This window comes from Ascaphus truei, chromosome 3 (assembly GCF_040206685.1).
Source record: "Ascaphus truei isolate aAscTru1 chromosome 3, aAscTru1.hap1, whole genome shotgun sequence".
NCBI lineage: Eukaryota > Metazoa > Chordata > Amphibia > Anura > Ascaphidae > Ascaphus > Ascaphus truei.
In genome coordinates, this window is record NC_134485.1 from 182,903,653 (window position 1) to 182,924,620 (window position 20,968).

A 20,968-nucleotide genomic window follows, 5' to 3' on the forward strand; every position below is an offset into this window, starting at 1 on the left:
GTGATATTTTTTATTAAAATGGTGTATAAGGGTATATATATAAATATATTTTATGCACTGTATATGAGCTGGCGATTTCTAAGTCTGTAGTTCCGAGAGGGGGTAACCAGGCTCACTAAAAAAAGTCAAGCCACTTGGCTGCCAGAATGCCCTGCTTCAGCACAGACCAGAAAGGCATTGTGATAAGCGTATCCCCGGTATAGTCAGGGGTTAATGGGAGTCGTCCCCGTCCCCCCAGTATACGCCCAGAACCATGGACCCGGTACTTGTGGTTCGGACTGTCTCCAACCAGCCATAATGTTGTGAGAGTGAAATTATGTCTAAGTCCAGCTTTGGTACATTAGAAGCAACTCTGAAACTTAACCTAAGCGTTTTTCGAAGCTACTTTTTGGCTAACTTCTTATAGGAAGGTCTCGGAGCTCTGAAATTGTACGTGCGCGTCTTTCACTCTTCCCGAGGGACTTAGAAGAATTTTGTGATATTTTTTATTAAATTGGTGTATAAGGGTATATATATAAATATATTTAATGCACTGTATATGAGCTGGCGATTTCTATGTCTGTGGGTCCGAGAGGGGGTAACCAGGATCACTAATAAAGGTCAAGCCACTTGGCTGCCAGAATGCCCTGCTTCAGCACAGACCAGAACGGCATTGTGATAAGCGTATCTCCGGTATAGTCAGGGGTTAATGGGAGTCGTCCCCGTCCCCCCAGTATACGCCCAGAACCATGGACCCGGTACTTGTGGTTCGGACTGTCTCCAACCAGCCATAATGTTGTGAGAGTGAAATTATGTCTAAGTCCAGCTTTGGTACATTAGAAGCAACTCTGAAACTTAACCTAAGCGTTTTTCGAAGCTACTTTTTGGCTAACTTCTTATAGGAAGGTCTAGGAGCTCTGAAATTGAACGTGCGCGTCTTTCACTCTTCCCGAGGGACTTAGAAGAATTTTGTGATATTTTTTATTAAAATGGTGTATAAGGGTATATAGATAAATATATTTTATGCACTGTATATGAGCTGGCGATTTCTAAGTCTGTGGTTCCGAGAGGGGGTAACCAGGATCACTAATAAAGGTCAAGCCACTTGGCTGCCAGAATGCCCTGCTTCAGCACAGACCAGAAAGGCATTGTGATAAGCGTATCTCCGGTATAGTCAGGGGTTAATGGCAGTCGTCCCCGTCCCCCCAGTATACGCCCAGAACCATGGACCCGGTACTTGTGGTTCGGACTGTCTCCAACCAGCCATAATGTTGTGAGAGTGAAATTATGTCTAAGTCCAGCTTTGGTACATTAGAAGCAACTCTGAAACTTAACCTAAGCGTTTTTCGAAGCTACTTTTTGGCTAACTTCTTATAGGAAGGTCTAGGAGCTCTGAAATTGAACGTGCGCGTCTTTCACTCTTCCCGAGGGACTTAGAAGAATTTTGTGATATTTTTTATTAAAATGGTGTATAAGGGTATATAGATAAATATATTTTATGCACTGTATATGAGCTGGCGATTTCTAAGTCTGTGGTTCCGAGAGGGGGTAACCAGGATCACTAATAAAGGTCAAGCCACTTGGCTGCCAGAATGCCCTGCTTCAGCACAGACCAGAAAGGCATTGTGATAAGCGTATCTCCGGTATAGTCAGGGGTTAATGGCAGTCGTCCCCGTCCCCCCAGTATACGCCCAGAACCATGGACCCGGTACTTGTGGTTCGGACTGTCTCCAACCAGCCATAATGTTGTGATAGTGAAATTATGTCTAAGTCCAGCTTTGGTACATTAGAAGCAACTCTGAAACTTAACCTAAGCGTTTTTCGAAGCTACTTTTTGGCTAACTTCTTATAGGAAGGTCTAGGAGCTCTAAAAATGAACGTGCGCGTCTTTCACTCTTCCCGAGAAACTTAGAAGAATTTTGTGATATTTTTTATTAATATGGTGTATAAGGGTATATATATAAATATATTTTATGCACTGTATATGAGCTGGCGATTTCTAAGTCTGTAGTTCCGAGAGGGGGTAACCAGGCTCACTAATAAAGGTCAAGCCACTTGGCTGCCAGAATGCCCTGCTTCAGCACAGACCAGAAAGGCATTGTGATAAGCGTATCCCCGGTATAGTCAGGGGTTAATGGAAGTCGTCCCCGTCCCCCCAGTATACGCCCAGAACCATAGACCCGGTACTTGTGGTTCGGACTGTCTCCAACCAGCCATAATGTTGTGAGAGTGAAATTATGTCTAAGTCCAGCTTTGGTACATTAGAAGCAACTCTGAAACTTAACCTAAGCGTTTTTCGAAGCTACTTTTTGGCTAACTTCTTATAGGAAGGTCTAGGAGCTCTGAAAATGAACGTGCGCGTCTTTCACTCTTCCCGAGGGACTTAGAAGAATTGTGTGATATTTTTTATTAAAATGGTGTATAAGGGTATATATATAAATATATTTTATGCACTGTATATGAGCTGGCGATTTCTAAGTCTGTGGTTCCGAGAGGGGGTAACCAGGATCACTAATAAAGGTCAAGCCACTTGGCTGCCAGAATGCCCTGCTTCAGCACAGACCAGAACGGCATTGTGATAAGCGTATCTCCGGTATAGTCAGGGGTTAATGGGAGTCGTCCCCGTCCCCCCAGTATACGCCCAGAACCATGGACCCGGTACTTGTGGTTCGGACTGTCTCCAACCAGCCATAATGTTGTGAGAGTGAAATTATGTCTAAGTCCAGCTTTGGTACATTAGAAGCAACTCTGAAACTTAACCTAAGCGTTTTTCGAAGCTACTTTTTGGCTAACTTCTTATAGGAAGGTCTAGGAGCTCTGAAATTGAACGTGCGCGTCTTTCACTCTTCCCGAGGGACTTAGAAGAATTTTGTGATATTTTTTATTAAAATGGTGTATAAGGGTATATAGATAAATATATTTTATGCACTGTATATGAGCTGGCGATTTCTAAGTCTGTGGTTCCGAGAGGGGGTAACCAGGATCACTAATAAAGGTCAAGCCACTTGGCTGCCAGAATGCCCTGCTTCAGCACAGACCAGAAAGGCATTGTGATAAGCGTATCTCCGGTATAGTCAGGGGTTAATGGCAGTCGTCCCCGTCCCCCCAGTATACGCCCAGAACCATGGACCCGGTACTTGTGGTTCGGACTGTCTCCAACCAGCCATAATGTTGTGAGAGTGAAATTATGTCTAAGTCCAGCTTTGGTACATTAGAAGCAACTCTGAAACTTAACCTAAGCGTTTTTCGAAGCTACTTTTTGGCTAACTTCTTATAGGAAGGTCTAGGAGCTCTGAAATTGAACGTGCGCGTCTTTCACTCTTCCCGAGGGACTTAGAAGAATTTTGTGATATTTTTTATTAAAATGGTGTATAAGGGTATATAGATAAATATATTTTATGCACTGTATATGAGCTGGCGATTTCTAAGTCTGTGGTTCCGAGAGGGGGTAACCAGGATCACTAATAAAGGTCAAGCCACTTGGCTGCCAGAATGCCCTGCTTCAGCACAGACCAGAAAGGCATTGTGATAAGCGTATCTCCGGTATAGTCAGGGGTTAATGGCAGTCGTCCCCGTCCCCCCAGTATACGCCCAGAACCATGGACCCGGTACTTGTGGTTCGGACTGTCTCCAACCAGCCATAATGTTGTGATAGTGAAATTATGTCTAAGTCCAGCTTTGGTACATTAGAAGCAACTCTGAAACTTAACCTAAGCGTTTTTCGAAGCTACTTTTTGGCTAACTTCTTATAGGAAGGTCTAGGAGCTCTAAAAATGAACGTGCGCGTCTTTCACTCTTCCCGAGAAACTTAGAAGAATTTTGTGATATTTTTTATTAATATGGTGTATAAGGGTATATATATAAATATATTTTATGCACTGTATATGAGCTGGCGATTTCTAAGTCTGTAGTTCCGAGAGGGGGTAACCAGGCTCACTAATAAAGGTCAAGCCACTTGGCTGCCAGAATGCCCTGCTTCAGCACAGACCAGAAAGGCATTGTGATAAGCGTATCCCCGGTATAGTCAGGGGTTAATGGAAGTCGTCCCCGTCCCCCCAGTATACGCCCAGAACCATAGACCCGGTACTTGTGGTTCGGACTGTCTCCAACCAGCCATAATGTTGTGAGAGTGAAATTATGTCTATGTCCAGCTTGGGTACATTAGAAGCAACTCTGAAACTTAACCTAAGAGTTTTTCGAAGCTACTTTTTGGCTAACTTCTTATAGGAAGGTCTAGTAGCTCTGAAATTGAAGGTGCGCGTCTTTCACTCTTCCCGAGGGACTTAGAAGAATTTTGTGATATTTTTTATTAAAACGGTGTATAAGGGTATATATATAAATATATTTTATGCACTGTATATGAGCTGGCGATTTCTAAGTCTGTAGTTCCGAGAGGGGGTAACCAGGCACACTAATAAAGGTCAAGCCACTTGGCTGCCAGAATGCCCTGCTTCAGCACAGACCAGAAAGGCATTGTGATAAGCGTATCTCCGGTATAGTCAGGGGTTAATGGGAGTCGTCCCCGTCCCCCCAGTATACGCCCAGAACCATGGACCCGGTACTTGTGGTTCGGACTGTCTCCAACCAGCCATAATGTTGTGAGAGTGAAATTATGTCTACAGTAAGTCCAGCTTTGGTACATTAGAAGCAACTCTGAAACTTAACCTAAGCGTTTTTCGAAGCTACTTTTTGGCTAACTTCTTATAGGAAGGTCTAGGAGCTCTGAAAATGAACGTTCGCGTCTTTCACTCTTCCCGAGGGACTTAGAAGAATTTTGTGATATTTTTTATTAAAATGGTGTATAAGGGTATATATATAAATATATTTTATGCACTGTATATGAGCTGGCGATTTCTAAGTCTGTAGTTCCGAGAGGGGGTAACCAGGCTCACTAAAAAAAGTCAAGCCACTTGGCTGCCAGAATGCCCTGCTTCAGCACAGACCAGAAAGTCATTGTGATAAGCGTATCCCCGGTATAGTCAGGGGTTAATGGGAGTCGTCCCCGTCCCCCCAGTATACGCCCAGAACCATGGACCCGGTACTTGTGGTTCGGACTGTCTCCAACCAGCCATAATGTTGTGAGAGTGAAATTATGTCTAAGTCCAGCTTTGGTACATTAGAAGCAACTCTGAAACTTAACCTAAGCGTTTTTCGAAGCTACTTTTTGGCTAACTTCTTATAGGAAGGTCTCGGAGCTCTGAAATTGAACGTGCGCGTCTTTCACTCTTCCCGAGGGACTTAGAAGAATTTTGTGATATTTTTTATTAAATTGGTGTATAAGGGTATATATATAAATATATTTTATGCACTGTATATGAGCTGGCGATTTCTATGTCTGTGGTTCCGAGAGGGGGTAACCAAGATCACTAATAAAGGTCAAGCCACTTGGCTGCCAGAATGCCCTGCTTCAGCACAGACCAGAAAGGCATTGTGATAAGCGTATCTCCGGTATAGTCAGGGGTTAATGAGAGTCGTCCCCGTCCCCCCAGTATACGCCCAGAACCATGGACCCGGTACTTGTTGTTCGGACTGTCTCCAACCAGCCATAATGTTGTGAGAGTGAAATTATGTCTAAGTCCAGCTTTGGTACATTAGAAGCAACTCTGAAACTTAACCTAAGCGTTTTTCGAAGCTACTTTTTGGCTAACTTCTTATAGGAAGGTCTAGGAGATCTGAAAATGAACGTGCGCGTCTTGCACTCTTCCTGAGGGACTTAGAAGAATTTTGTGATATTTTTTATTAAAATGGTGTATAAGGGTATATATATAAATATATTTTATGCACTGTATATGAGCTGGCGATTTCTAAGTCTGTAGTTCCGAGAGGGGGTAACCAGGCTCACTAAAAAAAGTCAAGCCACTTGGCTGCCAGAATGCCCTGCTTCAGCACAGACCAGAAAGGCATTGTGATAAGCGTATCCCCGGTACAGTCAGGGGTTAATGGGAGTCGTCCCCGTACCCCCAGTATACGCCCAGAACCATGGACCCGGTACTTGTGGTTCGGACTGTCTCCAACCAGCCATAATGTTGTGAGAGTGAAATTATGTCTAAGTCCAGCTTTGGTACATTAGAAGCAACTCTGAAACTTAACCTAAGCGTTTTTCGAAGCTACTTTTTGGCTAACTTCTTATAGGAAGGTCTAGGAGCTCTGAAATTGAACGTGCGCGTCTTTCACTCTTCCCGAGGGACTTAGAAGAATTTTGTGATATTTTTTATTAAAATGGTGTATAAGGGTATATAGATAAATATATTTTATGCACTGTATATGAGCTGGCGATTTCTAAGTCTGTGGTTCCGAGAGGGGGTAACCAGGATCACTAATAAAGGTCAAGCCACTTGGCTGCCAGAATGCCCTGCTTCAGCACAGACCAGAAAGGCATTGTGATAAGCGTATCTCCGGTATAGTCAGGGGTTAATGGCAGTCGTCCCCGTCCCCCCAGTATACGCCCAGAACCATGGACCCGGTACTTGTGGTTCGGACTGTCTCCAACCAGCCATAATGTTGTGATAGTGAAATTATGTCTAAGTCCAGCTGTGGTACATTAGAAGCAACTCTGAAACTTAACCTAAGCGTTTTTCGAAGCTACTTTTTGGCTAACTTCTTATAGGAAGGTTTAGGAGCTCTGAAAATGAACGTGCGCGTCTTTCACTCTTCCCGAGGGACTTAGAAGAATTTTGTGATATTTTTTATTAAAATGGTGTATAAGGGTATATATATAAATATATTTTATGCACTGTATATGAGCTGGCGATTTCTAAGTCTGTAGTTCCGAGAGGTGGTAACCAGGCTCACTAAAAAAAGTCAAGCCACTTGGCTGCCAGAATGCCCTGCTTCAGCACAGACCAGAAAGGCATTGTGATAAGCGTATCCCCGGTATAGTCAGGGGTTAATGGGAGTCGTCCCCGTCCCCCCAGTATACGCCCAGAACCATGGACCCGGTACTTGTGGTTCGGACTGTCTCCAACCAGCCATAATGTTGTGAGAGTGAAATTATGTCTAAGTCCAGCTGTGGTATATTAGAAGCAACTCTGAAACTTAACCTAGGCGTTTTTCGAAGCTACTTTTTGGCTAACTTCTTATAGGAAGGTCTAGGAGCTCTAAAAATGAACGTGCGCGTCTTTCACTCTTCCCGAGAAACTTAGAAGAATTTTGTGATATTTTTTATTAATATGGTGTATAAGGGTATATATATAAATATATTTTATGCACTGTATATGAGCTGGCGATTTCTAAGTCTGTAGTTCCGAGAGGGGGTAACCAGGCTCACTAATAAAGGTCAAGCCACTTGGCTGCCAGAATGCCCTGCTTCAGCACAGACCAGAAAGGCATTGTGATAAGCGTATCCCCGGTATAGTCAGGGGTTAATGGAAGTCGTCCCCGTCCCCCCAGTATACGCCCAGAACCATAGACCCGGTACTTGTGGTTCGGACTGTCTCCAACCAGCCATAATGTTGTGAGAGTGAAATTATGTCTATGTCCAGCTTGGGTACATTAGAAGCAACTCTGAAACTTAACCTAAGAGTTTTTCGAAGCTACTTTTTGGCTAACTTCTTATAGGAAGGTCTAGTAGCTCTGAAATTGAAGGTGCGCGTCTTTCACTCTTCCCGAGGGACTTAGAAAAATTTTGTGATATTTTTTATTAAAATGGTGTATAAGGGTATATATATATAAATATATTTTATGCACTGTATATGAGCTGGCGATTTCTAAGTCTGTAGTTCCGAGAGGGGGGTAACCAGGCACACTAATAAAGGTCAAGCCACTTGGCTGCCAGAATGCCCTGCTTCAGCACAGACCAGAAAGGCATTGTGATAAGCGTATCTCCGGTATAGTCAGGGGTTAATGGGAGTCGTCCCCGTCCCCCCAGTATACGCCCAGAACCATGGACCCGGTACTTGTGGTTCGGACTGTCTCCAACCAGCCATAATGTTGTGAGAGTGAAATTATGTCTAAGTCCAGCTTTGGTACATTAGAAGCAACTCTGAAACTTAACCTAAGCGTTTTTCGAAGCTACTTTTTGGCTAACTTCTTATAGGAAGGTCTCGGAGCTCTGAAATTGAACGTGCGCGTCTTTCACTCTTCCCGAGGGACTTAGAAGAATTTTGTGATATTTTTTATTAAATTGGTGTATAAGGGTATATATATAAATATATTTTATGCACTGTATATGAGCTGGCGATTTCTATGTCTGTGGTTCCGAGAGGGGGTAACCAAGATCACTAATAAAGGTCAAGCCACTTGGCTGCCAGAATGCCCTGCTTCAGCACAGACCAGAAAGGCATTGTGATAAGCGTATCCCCGGTACAGTCAGGGGTTAATGGGAGTCGTCCCCGTACCCCCAGTATACGCCCAGAACCATGGACCCGGTACTTGTGGTTCGGACTGTCTCCAACCAGCCATAATGTTGTGAGAGTGAAATTATGTCTAAGTCCAGCTTTGGTACATTAGAAGCAACTCTGAAACTTAACCTAAGCGTTTTTCGAAGCTACTTTTTGGCTAACTTCTTATAGGAAGGTCTAGGAGCTCTGAAAATGAACGTTCGCGTCTTTCACTCTTCCCGAGGGACTTAGAAGAATTTTGTGATATTTTTTATTAAAATGGTGTATAAGGGTATATATATAAATATATTTTATGCACTGTATATGAGCTGGCGATTTCTAAGTCTGTAGTTCCGAGAGGGGGTAACCAGGCTCACTAAAAAAAGTCAAGCCACTTGGCTGCCAGAATGCCCTGCTTCAGCACAGACCAGAAAGTCATTGTGATAAGCGTATCCCCGGTATAGTCAGGGGTTAATGGGAGTCGTCCCCGTCCCCCCAGTATACGCCCAGAACCATGGACCCGGTACTTGTGGTTCGGACTGTCTCCAACCAGCCATAATGTTGTGAGAGTGAAATTATGTCTAAGTCCAGCTTTGGTACATTAGAAGCAACTCTGAAACTTAACCTAAGCGTTTTTCGAAGCTACTTTTTGGCTAACTTCTTATAGGAAGGTCTCGGAGCTCTGAAATTGAACGTGCGCGTCTTTCACTCTTCCCGAGGGACTTAGAAGAATTTTGTGATATTTTTTATTAAATTGGTGTATAAGGGTATATATATAAATATATTTTATGCACTGTATATGAGCTGGCGATTTCTATGTCTGTGGTTCCGAGAGGGGGTAACCAAGATCACTAATAAAGGTCAAGCCACTTGGCTGCCAGAATGCCCTGCTTCAGCACAGACCAGAAAGGCATTGTGATAAGCGTATCTCCGGTATAGTCAGGGGTTAATGAGAGTCGTCCCCGTCCCCCCAGTATACGCCCAGAACCATGGACCCGGTACTTGTTGTTCGGACTGTCTCCAACCAGCCATAATGTTGTGAGAGTGAAATTATGTCTAAGTCCAGCTTTGGTACATTAGAAGCAACTCTGAAACTTAACCTAAGCGTTTTTCGAAGCTACTTTTTGGCTAACTTCTTATAGGAAGGTCTAGGAGATCTGAAAATGAACGTGCGCGTCTTGCACTCTTCCTGAGGGACTTAGAAGAATTTTGTGATATTTTTTATTAAAATGGTGTATAAGGGTATATATATAAATATATTTTATGCACTGTATATGAGCTGGCGATTTCTAAGTCTGTAGTTCCGAGAGGGGGTAACCAGGCTCACTAAAAAAAGTCAAGCCACTTGGCTGCCAGAATGCCCTGCTTCAGCACAGACCAGAAAGGCATTGTGATAAGCGTATCCCCGGTACAGTCAGGGGTTAATGGGAGTCGTCCCCGTACCCCCAGTATACGCCCAGAACCATGGACCCGGTACTTGTGGTTCGGACTGTCTCCAACCAGCCATAATGTTGTGAGAGTGAAATTATGTCTAAGTCCAGCTTTGGTACATTAGAAGCAACTCTGAAACTTAACCTAAGCGTTTTTCGAAGCTACTTTTTGGCTAACTTCTTATAGGAAGGTCTAGGAGCTCTGAAAATGAACGTTCGCGTCTTTCACTCTTCCCGAAGGACTTAGAAGAATTTTGTGATATTTTTTATTAAAATGGTGTATAAGGGTATATATATAAATATATTTTATGCACTGTATATGAGCTGGCGATTTCTAAGTCTGTAGTTCCGAGAGGGGGTAACCAGGCTCACTAAAAAAAGTCAAGCCACTTGGCTGCCAGAATGCCCTGCTTCAGCACAGACCAGAAAGGCATTGTGATAAGCGTATCCCCGGTATAGTCAGGGGTTAATGGGAGTCGTCCCCGTCCCCCCAGTATACGCCCAGAACCATGGACCCGGTACTTGTGGTTCGGACTGTCTCCAACCAGCCATAATGTTGTGAGAGTGAAATTATGTCTAAGTCCAGCTTTGGTACATTAGAAGCAACTCTGAAACTTAACCTAAGCGTTTTTCGAAGCTACTTTTTGGCTAACTTCTTATAGGAAGGTCTAGGAGCTCTGAAATTGTACGTGCGCGTCTTTCACTCTTCCCGAGGGACTTAGAAGAATTTTGTGATATTTTTTATTAAATTGGTGTATAAGGGTATATATATAAATATATTTAATGCACTGTATATGAGCTGGCGATTTCTATGTCTGTGGTTCCGAGAGGGGGTAACCAGGATCACTAATAAAGATCAAGCCACTTGGCTGCCAGAATGCCCTGCTTCAGCACAGACCAGAAAGGCATTGTGATAAGCGTATCTCCGGTATAGTAAGGGGTTAATGGGAGTCGTCCCTGTCCCCCCAGTATACGCCCAGAACCATGGACCCGGTACTTGTGGTTCGGACTGTCTCCAACCAGCCATAATGTTGTGAGAGTGAAATTATGTCTAAGTCCAGCTTTGGTACATTAGAAGCAACTCTGAAACTTAACCTAAGCGTTTTTCGAAGCTACTTTTTGGCTAACTTCTTATAGGAAGGTCTAGGAGCTCTGAAATTGAACGTGCGCGTCTTTCACTCTTCCCGAGGGACTTAGAAGAATTTTGTGATATTTTTTATTAAAATGGTGTATAAGGGTATATATATAAATATATTTTATGCACTGTATATGAGCTGGCGATTTCTAAGTCTGTGGTTCCGAGAGGGGGTAACCAGGATCACTAATAAAGGTCAAGCCACTTGGCTGCCAGAATGCCCTGCTTCAGCACAGACCAGAAAGGCATTGTGATAAGCGTATCTCCGGTATAGTCAGGGGTTAATGGCAGTCGTCCCCGTCCCCCCAGTATACGCCCAGAACCATGGACCCGGTACTTGTGGTTCGGACTGTCTCCAACCAGCCATAATGTTGTGAGAGTGAAATTATGTCTAAGTCCAGCTTTGGTACATTAGAAGCAACTCTGAAACTTAACCTAAGCGTTTTTCGAAGCTACTTTTTGGCTAACTTCTTATAGGAAGGTCTAGGAGCTCTGAAAATGAACGTGCGCGTCTTTCACTCTTCCCGAGGGACTTAGAAGAATTTTGTGATATTTTTTATTAAAATGGTGTATAAGGGTATATATATAAATATATTTTATGCACTGTATATGAGCTGGCGATTTCTAAGTCTGTAGTTCCGAGAGGTGGTAACCAGGCTCACTAAAAAAAGTCAAGCCACTTGGCTGCCAGAATGCCCTGCTTCAGCACAGACCAGAAAGGCATTGTGATAAGCGTATCCCCGGTATAGTCAGGGGTTAATGGGAGTCGTCCCCGTCCCCCCAGTATACGCCCAGAACCATGGACCCGGTACTTGTGGTTCGGACTGTCTCCAACCAGCCATAATGTTGTGAGAGTGAAATTATGTCTAAGTCCAGCTGTGGTACATTAGAAGCAACTCTGAAACTTAACCTAAGCGTTTTTCGAAGCTACTTTTTGGCTAACTTCTTATAGGAAGGTCTAGGAGCTCTAAAAATGAACGTGCGCGTCTTTCACTCTTCCCGAGAAACTTAGAAGAATTTTGTGATATTTTTTATTAATATGGTGTATAAGGGTATATATATAAATATATTTTATGCACTGTATATGAGCTGGCGATTTCTAAGTCTGTAGTTCCGAGAGGGGGTAACCAGGCTCACTAATAAAGGTCAAGCCACTTGGCTGCCAGAATGCCCTGCTTCAGCACAGACCAGAAAGGCATTGTGATAAGCGTATCCCCGGTATAGTCAGGGGTTAATGGAAGTCGTCCCCGTCCCCCCAGTATACGCCCAGAACCATAGACCCGGTACTTGTGGTTCGGACTGTCTCCAACCAGCCATAATGTTGTGAGAGTGAAATTATGTCTATGTCCAGCTTGGGTACATTAGAAGCAACTCTGAAACTTAACCTAAGAGTTTTTCGAAGCTACTTTTTGGCTAACTTCTTATAGGAAGGTCTAGGAGCTCTGAAATTGAAGGTGCGCGTCTTTCACTCTTCCCGAGGGACTTAGAAAAATTTTGTGATATTTTTTATTAAAATGGTGTATAAGGGTATATATATAAATATATTTTATGCACTGTATATGAGCTGGCGATTTCTAAGTCTGTAGTTCCGAGAGGGGGTAACCAGGCACACTAATAAAGGTCAAGCCACTTGGCTGCCAGAATGCCCTGCTTCAGCACAGACCAGAAAGGCATTGTGATAAGCGTATCTCCGGTATAGTCAGGGGTTAATGGGAGTCGTCCCCGTCCCCCCAGTATACGCCCAGAACCATGGACCCAGTACTTGTGGTTCGGACTGTCTCCAACCAGCCATAATGTTGTGAGAGTGAAATTATGTCTAAGTCCAGCTTTGGTACATTAGAAGCAACTCTGAAACTTAACCTAAGCGTTTTTCGAAGCTACTTTTTGGCTAACTTCTTATAGGAAGGTCTAGGAGCTCTGAAAATGAACATGCGCGTCTTTCACTCTTCCCGAGGGACTTAGAAGAATTTTGTGATATTTTTTATTAAAATGGTGTATAAGGGTATATATATATAAATATATTTTATGCACTGTATATGAGCTGGCGATTTCTATGTCTGTGGTTCCGAGAGGGGGTAACCAGGATCACTAATAAAGATCAAGCCACTTGGCTGCCAGAATGCCCTGCTTCAGCACAGACCAGAAAGGCATTGTGATAAGCGTATCTCCGGTATAGTCAGGGGTTAATGGGAGTCGTCCCCGTCCCCCCAGTATACGCCCAGAACCATGGACCCGGTACTTGTGGTTCGGACTGTCTCCAACCAGCCATAATGTTGTGAGAGTGAAATTATGTCTAAGTCCAGCTTTGGTACATTAGAAGCAACTCTGAAACTTAACCTAAGCGTTTTTCGAAGCTACTTTTTGGCTAACTTCTTATAGGAAGGTCTAGGAGCTCTGAAATTGAACGTGCGCGTCTTTCACTCTTCCCGAGGGACTTAGAAGAATTTTGTGATATTTTTTATTAAAATGGTGTATAAGGGTATATATATAAATATATTTTATGCACTGTATATGAGCTGGCGATTTCTAAGTCTGTGGTTCCGAGAGGGGGTAACCAGGATCACTAATAAAGGTCAAGCCACTTGGCTGCCAGAATGCCCTGCTTCAGCACAGACCAGAAAGGCATTGTGATAAGCGTATCTCCGGTATAGTCAGGGGTTAATGGCAGTCGTCCCCGTCCCCCCAGTATACGCCCAGAACCATGGACCCGGTACTTGTGGTTCGGACTGTCTCCAACCAGCCATAATGTTGTGAGAGTGAAATTATGTCTAAGTCCAGCTTTGGTACATTAGAAGCAACTCTGAAACTTAACCTAAGCGTTTTTCGAAGCTACTTTTTGGCTAACTTCTTATAGGAAGGTCTAGGAGCTCTGAAAATGAACGTGCGCGTCTTTCACTCTTCCCGAGGGACTTAGAAGAATTTTGTGATATTTTTTATTAAAATGGTGTATAAGGGTATATATATAAATATATTTTATGCACTGTATATGAGCTGGCGATTTCTAAGTCTGTAGTTCCGAGAGGGGGTAACCAGGCTCACTAATAAAGGTCAAGCCACTTGGCTGCCAGAATGCCCTGCTTCAGCACAGACCAGAAAGGCATTGTGATAAGCGTATCTCCGGTATAGTCAGGGGTTAATGGGAGTCGTCCCCGTCCCCCCAGTATACGCCCAGAACCATGGACCCAGTACTTGTGGTTCGGACTGTCTCCAACCAGCCATAATGTTGTGAGAGTGAAATTATGTCTAAGTCCAGCTTTGGTACATTAGAAGCAACTCTGAAACTTAACCTAAGCGTTTTTCGAAGCTACTTTTCGGCTAACTTCTTATAGGAAGGTCTAGGAGCTCTGAAAATGAACGTGCGCGTCTTTCACTCTTCCCTAGGGACTTAGAAGAATTTTGTGATATTTTTTATTAAAATGGTGTATAAGGGTATATATATAAATATATTTTATGCACTGTATATGAGCTGGCGATTTCTAAGTCTGTGGTTCCGAGAGGGGGTAACCAGGAACACTAATAAAGGTCAAGACACTTGGCTGCCAGAATGCCCTGCTTCAGCACAGACCAGAAAGGCATTGTGATAAGCGTATCTCCGGTATAGTCAGGGGTTAATGGGAGTCGTCCCCGTCCCCCCAGTATACGCCCAGAACCATGGACCCGGTACTTGTGGTTCGGACTGTCTCCAACCAGCCATAATGTTGTGAGAGTGAAATTATGTCTAAGTCCAGCTTTGGTACATTAGAAGCAACTCTGAAACTTAACCTAAGCGTTTTTCGAAGCTACTTTTTGGCTAACTTCTTATAGGAAGGTCTAGGAGCTCTGAAAATGAATGTGCGCGTCTTTCACTCTTCCCTAGGGACTTAGAAGAATTTTGAGATATTTTTTATTAAATTGGTGTATAAGGGTATATATATAAATATATTTTATGCACTGTATATGAGCTGGCGATTTCTAAGTCTGTGGTTCCGAGAGGGGGTTACCAAGCTCACTAAAAAAATTCAAGCCACTTGGCTGCCAGAATGCCCTGCTTCAGCACAGACCAGAAAGGCATTGTGATAAGCGTATCCCCGGTATAGTCAGGGGTTAATGGGAGTCGTCCCCGTCCCCCCAGTATACGCCCAGAACCATGGACCCGGTACTTGTGGTTCGGACTGTCTCCAACCAGCCATAATGTTGTGAGAGTGAAATTATGTCTAAGTCCAGCTGTGGTACATTAGAAGCAACTCTGAAACTTATCCTAAGCGTTTTTCGAAGCTACTTTTTGGCTAACTTCTTATAGGAAGGTCTAGGAGCTCTAAAAATGAACGTGCGCGTCTTTCACTCTTCCCGAGAAACTTAGAAGAATTTTGTGATATTTTTTATTAATATGGTGTATAAGGGTATATATATAAATATATTTTATACACTGTATATGAGCTGGCGATTTCTAAGTCTGTAGTTCCGAGAGGGGGTAACCAGGCTCACTAATAAAGGTCAAGCCACTTGGCTGCCAGAATGCCCTGCTTCAGCACAGACCAGAAAGGCATTGTGATAAGCGTATCTCCGGTATAGTCAGGGGTTAATGGGAGTCGTCCCCGTCCCCCCAGTATACGCCCAGAACCATGGACCCGGTACTTGTGGTTCGGACTGTCTCCAACCAGCCATAATGTTGTGAGAGTGAAATTATGTCTAAGTCCAGCTTTGGTACATTAGAAGTAACTCTGAAACTTAACCTAAGCGTTTTTCGAAGCTACTTTTCGGCTAACTTCTTATAGGAAGGTCTAGGAGCTCTGAAAATGAACGTGCACGTCTTTCACTCTTCCCGAGGGACTTAGAAGAATTTTGTGATATTTTTTATTAAAATGGTGTATAAGGGTATATATATAAATATATTTTATGCACTGTATATGAGCTGGCGATTTCTAAGTCTGTAGTTCCGAGAGGGGGTAACCAGGCTCACTAAAAAAAGTCAAGCCACTTGGCTGCCAGAATGCCCTGCTTCAGCACAGACCAGAAAGGCATTGTGATAAGCGTATCCCCGGTATAGTCAGGGGATAATGGGAGTCGTCCCCGTCCCCACAGTATACGCCCAGAACCATGGACCCGGTACTTGTGGTTCGGACTGTCTCCAACCAGCCATAATGTTGTGAGAGTGAAATTATGTCTAAGTCCAGCTTGGGTACATTAGAAGCAACTCTGAAACGTAACCTAAGCGTTTTTCGAAGCTACTTTTTGGCTAACTTCTTATAGGAAGGTCTCGGAGCTCTGAAATTGAACGTGCGCGTCTTACACTCTTCCCGAGGGACTTAGAAGAATTTTGTGATATTTTTTATTAAATTCGTGTATAAGGGTATATATATATAAATATATTTTATGCACTGTATATGAGCTGGCGATTTCTAAGTCTGTGGTTCCGAGAGGGGGTAACCAGGATCACTAATAAAGGTCAAGCCACTTGGCTGCCAGAATGCCCTGCTTCAGCACAGACCAGAAAGGCATTGTGATAAGCGTATCTCCGGTATAGTCAGGGGTTAATGGGAGTCGTCCCCGTCCCCCCAGTATACGCCCAGAACCATGGACCCAGTACTTGTGGTTCGGACTGTCTCCAACCAGCCATAATGTTGTGAGAGTGAAATTATGTCTAAGTCCAGCTTTGGTACATTAGAAGCAACTCTGAAACTTAACCTAAGCGTTTTTCGAAGCTACTTTTTGGCTAACTTCTTATAGGAAGGTCTAGGAGCTCTGAAAATGAACATGCGCGTCTTTCACTCTTCCCGAGGGACTTAGAAGAATTTTGTGATATTTTTTATTAAAATGGTGTATAAGGGTATATATATAAATATATTTTATGCACTGTATATGAGCTGGCGATTTCTATGTCTGTGGTTCCGAGAGGGGGTAACCAGGATCACTAATAAAGATCAAGCCACTTGGCTGCCAGAATGCCCTGCTTCAGCACAGACCAGAAAGGCATTGTGATAAGCGTATCTCCGGTATAGTCAGGGGTTAATGGGAGTCGTCCCCGTCCCCCCAGTATACGCCCAGAACCATGGACCCGGTACTTGTGGTTCGGACTGTCTCCAACCAGCCATAATGTTGTGAGAGTGAAATTATGTCTAAGTCCAGCTTTGGTACATTAGAAGCAACTCTGAAACTTAACCTAAGCGTTTTTCGAAGCTACTTTTTGGCTAACTTCTTATAGGAAGGTCTAGGAGCTCTGAAATTGAACGTGCGCGTCTTTCACTCTTCCCGAGGGACTTAGAAGAATTTTGTGATATTTTTTATTAAAATGGTGTATAAGGGTATATATATAAATATATTTTATGCACTGTATATGAGCTGGCGATTTCTAAGTCTGTGGTTCCGAGAGGGGGTAACCAGGATCACTAATAAAGGTCAAGCCACTTGGCTGCCAGAATGCCCTGCTTCAGCACAGACCAGAAAGGCATTGTGATAAGCGTATCTCCGGTATAGTCAGGGGTTAATGGCAGTCGTCCCCGTCCCCCCAGTATACGCCCAGAACCATGGACCCGGTACTTGTGGTTCGGACTGTCTCCAACCAGCCATAATGTTGTGAGAGTGAAATTATGTCTAAGTCCAGCTTTGGTACATTAGAAGCAACTCTGAAACTTAACCTAAGCGTTTTTCGAAGCTACTTTTTGGCTAACTTCTTATAGGAAGGTCTAGGAGCTCTGAAAATGAACGTGCGCGTCTTTCACTCTTCCCGAGGGACTTAGAAGAATTTTGTGATATTTTTTATTAAAATGGTGTATAAGGGTATATATATAAATATATTTTATGCACTGTATATGAGCTGGCGATTTCTAAGTCTGTAGTTCCGAGAGGGGGTAACCAGGCTCACTAATAAAGGTCAAGCCACTTGGCTGCCAGAATGCCCTGCTTCAGCACAGACCAGAAAGGCATTGTGATAAGCGTATCTCCGGTATAGTCAGGGGTTAATGGGAGTCGTCCCCGTCCCCCCAGTATACGCCCAGAACCATGGACCCGGTACTTGTGGTTCGGACTGTCTCCAACCAGCCATAATGTTGTGAGAGTGAAATTATGTCTAAGTCCAGCTTTGGTACATTAGAAGTAACTCTGAAACTTAACCTAAGCGTTTTTCGAAGCTACTTTTCGGCTAACTTCTTATAGGAAGGTCTAGGAGCTCTGAAAATGAACGTGCACGTCTTTCACTCTTCCCGAGGGACTTAGAAGAATTTTGTGATATTTTTTATTAAAATGGTGTATAAGGGTATATATATAAATATATTTTATGCACTGTATATGAGCTGGCGATTTCTAAGTCTGTAGTTCCGAGAGGGGGTAACCAGGCTCACTAAAAAAAGTCAAGCCACTTGGCTGCCAGAATGCCCTGCTTCAGCACAGACCAGAAAGGCATTGTGATAAGCGTATCTCCGGTATAGTCAGGGGTTAATGGGAGTCGTCCCCGTCCCCCCAGTATACGCCCAGAACCATGGACCCAGTACTTGTGGTTCGGACTGTCTCCAACCAGCCATAATGTTGTGAGAGTGAAATTATGTCTAAGTCCAGCTTTGGTACATTAGAAGCAACTCTGAAACTTAACCTAAGCGTTTTTCGAAGCTACTTTTTGGCTAACTTCTTATAGGAAGGTCTAGGAGCTCTGAAAATGAACATGCGCGTCTTTCACTCTTCCCGAGGGACTTAGAAGAATTTTGTGATATTTTTTATTAAATTCGTGTATAAGGGTATATATATATAAATATATTTTATGCACTGTATATGAGCTGGCGATTTCTAAGTCTGTGGTTCCGAGAGGGGGTAACCAGGATCACTAATAAAGGTCAAGCCACTTGGCTGCCAGAATGCCCTGCTTCAGCACAGACCAGAAAGGCATTGTGATAAGCGTATCTCCGGTATAGTCAGGGGTTAATGGGAGTCGTCCCCGTCCCCCCAGTATACGCCCAGAACCATGGACCCAGTACTTGTGGTTCGGACTGTCTCCAACCAGCCATAATGTTGTGAGAGTGAAATTATGTCTAAGTCCAGCTTTGGTACATTAGAAGCAACTCTGAAACTTAACCTAAGCGTTTTTCGAAGCTACTTTTTGGCTAACTTCTTATAGGAAGGTCTAGGAGCTCTGAAAATGAACATGCGCGTCTTTCACTCTTCCCGAGGGACTTAGAAGAATTTTGTGATATTTTTTATTAAAATGGTGTATAAGGGTATATATATAAATATATTTTATGCACTGTATATGAGCTGGCGATTTCTATGTCTGTGGTTCCGAGAGGGGGTAACCAGGATCACTAATAAAGATCAAGCCACTTGGCTGCCAGAATGCCCTGCTTCAGCACAGACCAGAAAGGCATTGTGATAAGCGTATCTCCGGTATAGTCAGGGGTTAATGGGAGTCGTCCCCGTCCCCCCAGTATACGCCCAGAACCATGGACCCGGTACTTGTGGTTCGGACTGTCTCCAACCAGCCATAATGTTGTGAGAGTGAAATTATGTCTAAGTCCAGCTTTGGTACATTAGAAGCAACTCTGAAACTTAACCTAAGCGTTTTTCGAAGCTACTTTTTGGCTAACTTCTTATAGGAAGGTCTAGGAGCTCTGAAATTGAACGTGCGCGTCTTTCACTCTTCCCGAGGGACTTAGAAGAATTTTGTGATATTTTTTATTAAAATGGTGTATAAGGGTATATATATAAATATATTTTATGCACTGTATATGAGCTGGCGATTTCTAAGTCTGTGGTTCCGAGAGGGGGTAACCAGGATCACTAATAAAGGTCAAGCCACTTGGCTGCCAGAATGCCCTGCTTCAGCACAGACCAGAAAGGCATTGTGATAAGCGTATCTCCGGTATAGTCAGGGGTTAATGGCAGTCGTCCCCGTCCCCCCAGTATACGCCCAGAACCATGGACCCGGTACTTGTGGTTCGGACTGTCTCCAACCAGCCATAATGTTGTGAGAGTGAAATTATGTCTAAGTCCAGCTTTGGTACATTAGAAGCAACTCTGAAACTTAACCTAAGCGTTTTTCGAAGCTACTTTTTGGCTAACTTCTTATAGGAAGGTCTAGGAGCTCTGAAAATGAACGTGCGCGTCTTTCACTCTTCCCGAGGGACTTAGAAGAATTTTGTGATATTTTTTATTAAAATGGTGTATAAGGGTATATATATAAATATATTTTATGCACTGTATATGAGCTGGCGATTTCTAAGTCTGTGGTTCCGAGAGGGGGTAACCAGGAACACTAATAAAGGTCAAGACACTTGGCTGCCAGAATGCCCTGCTTCAGCACAGACCAGAAAGGCATTGTGATAAGCGTATCTCCGGTATAGTCAGGGGTTAATGGGAGTCGTCCCCGTCCCCCCAGTATACGCCCAGAACCATGGACCCGGTACTTGTGGTTCGGACTGTCTCCAACCAGCCATAATGTTGTGAGAGTGAAATTATGTCTAAGTCCAGCTTTGGTACATTAGAAGCAACTCTGAAACTTAACCTAAGCGTTTTTCGAAGCTACTTTTTGGCTAACTTCTTATAGGAAGGTCTAGGAGCTCTGAAAATGAATGTGCGCGTCTTTCACTCTTCCCTAGGGACTTAGAAGAATTTTGAGATATTTTTTATTAAATTGGTGTATAAGGGTATATATATAAATATATTTTATGCACTGTATATGAGCTGGCGATTTCTAAGTCTGTGGTTCCGAGAGGGGGTTACCAAGCTCACTAAAAAAATTCAAGCCACTTGGCTGCCAGAATGCCCTGCTTCAGCACAGACCAGAAAGGCATTGTGATAAGCGTATCCCCGGTATAGTCAGGGGTTAATGGGAGTCGTCCCCGTCCCCCCAGTATACGCCCAGAACCATGGACCCGGTACTTGTGGTTCGGACTGTCTCCAACCAGCCATAATGTTGTGAGAGTGAAATTATGTCTAAGTCCAGCTGTGGTACATTAGAAGCAACTCTGAAACTTATCCTAAGCGTTTTTCGAAGCTACTTTTTGGCTAACTTCTTATAGGAAGGTCTAGGAGCTCTAAAAATGAACGTGCGCGTCTTTCACTCTTCCCGAGAAACTTAGAAGAATTTTGTGATATTTTTTATTAATATGGTGTATAAGGGTATATATATAAATATATTTTAT